The sequence below is a fragment of the Orycteropus afer genome, unplaced genomic scaffold, assembly GCF_000298275.1.
Source record: "Orycteropus afer afer isolate SDZICR_OR568_19922 unplaced genomic scaffold, OryAfe1.0 scaffold00139, whole genome shotgun sequence".
In the NCBI taxonomy this organism is placed as follows: Eukaryota; Metazoa; Chordata; class Mammalia; order Tubulidentata; family Orycteropodidae; genus Orycteropus; species Orycteropus afer.
In genome coordinates, this window is record NW_006921726.1 from 7,337,716 (window position 1) to 7,339,699 (window position 1,984).

Consider the following 1,984-nt stretch of genomic DNA (forward strand, 5'->3'; position numbering starts at 1 on the left):
TGAGTGGTTGACAGTGGTAGCCAAGCACCATTAAGTTCTTCTGGTCTCATAGTCATATAAACTGAGGATCACATGGTGTACCAAGTCCTTGGACTAATTGTTTCCATGTGTCTTTGGTTTTCTTCATTCCTCTTTGCTCTGGACAAGGAGAGACCCATAGTTGCATTTAGATGGCCACTTGTAGGCTCTTAAGATCCCAGTCACTACTCGCCAAAGTAGGATGTGGAACAATGTTCTTGTGTAGTAAGTATTCCAAATGAGCTTGATGTCCACTGTGACTATCTATGGTCCTGAGCAGTGGTTAAAACACTGTCTACTAACCAAAAGGTTGATAATTCAAACCCACCAGCTTCTTCATGGGAGAAAGATAAAGCAGTTTGCTTTCATGAAGATTTACAGCCTTGGAAACCCTATTGGGTGGTTATACTCTGTCCTGTAGATTGACTATGAGTCAGAATCAACTTGATGGCTGTGGGTAATGATACCTCAGGAAGGCAGCAGTGATTCAATGGCAGAATTCTCACCTTTCATTTAGGTGACCCCAGTTCAATACCTGGCTAATGTACTTCATACTCAGTCACTACCTTCCTGTCAGTGGTGGCTTGTGTGTTGCTATGACACTGAACAGGTTTCAATGGTGCTTCCAGAGTAAGATGAATTAAGAATAAAAGACTGGCAATCTACTTCAGAATATCAGTCAGTAAAAATCCTATGGATTGCAACAGTCTGATCCACAATCAGGACCAGGCAGCTTTTGTTTTGTTTGGCACATGGTTGCCATGGGGCAGGGTCTTACTTAATAACAGGTAACAATAACAATAAAAGATAATTTGGCTCAGCACATGAAAGCACAAAAGTATAATATCTACCATGTTGGGGTTGGAAGGAAACTTGGAGACCATCCTTTTCCAGATGTGGAAACTGAGGCATGGTCTGTAAGCATTTAGGGGATTGCCTACTTTCAGAACAACCTTAAAATGATCTTTTTTTTTTTTTTTTCCTTCTGCACATCAGACCAAATTACCTTAAGAAAAGTTTTAAGAAAAATACTAAAGCTCAAGTTAGTATTAAACTTCAAATGGTTTGTCAATATCCAATTTTAGGACACATGGAAACATTAAAGCTTGGGAGGATTTGCTGTTTATCTTTTTAAAAGCCCATGCTTTATGACATCAGAATTTCATAGGCTCTTCACTGGTTTGTAGAATGAGTTGTATTGACACTTAATAAACGTAGAGCCATATCTAGCAGTCAATATTTCTCCAAATCAGTTGCTTTCTAGTTAATTACCACTCATTGTGACCCCATGTGTTGCAGAGTAGAACTACATTTTATAGGGTTTTCATGAACATGACCTTTTGAAAGCAGATTACCAGGCCTTGCTTTCTAGGCACTTCTAGGCGAGTTGAAGCCTTAACCTTTCAGTTAGTAGTCCAGCCTTAGTCATCAAGCACTTTTGCGTTTGCATCTCCAAGGGACTATTTAAAAGGCACTCTAGTGGTATGGTGGTTAAGGCATTTGGCTCCTAACCAAAAAGTTGTGGTTCAACCCCCCCCCCCCCCCCAGCTGCTCTGCAGAAGAAAAATGAGGCAATCTGCTTCCCTAAAGATTTACAGCCTTGGAAACCCAGTGGGGTTCATTATGAGTCAGAATCAACTGGATGGCAGTGAGTTTGGTCTGGGTTTGAAGGGGCTATTTACTTAGCTGGGAATAAATACACTAGTTCCACCCAGGACAGACTGAGAGCAATTGGCTTGGAAGCTCTAAAGGGGTTCTTGACTTCCATGGTGAAATTGTACAGCCTAGAAAATTAGGAGTGTGGAAGGTTGAGAAGTTCCAACACTGGACAGCAGGAATTCCTTATGAGTTTCCTGTAAAATGAACTTATGCAAGTATTGGGCCCTTGTTAAGACCCTTCCAAAACCCAAACTCACTGCCATAGAGTCAGATTCGACTCATAGCAACCCCTCCTTGGGTTTGGAGG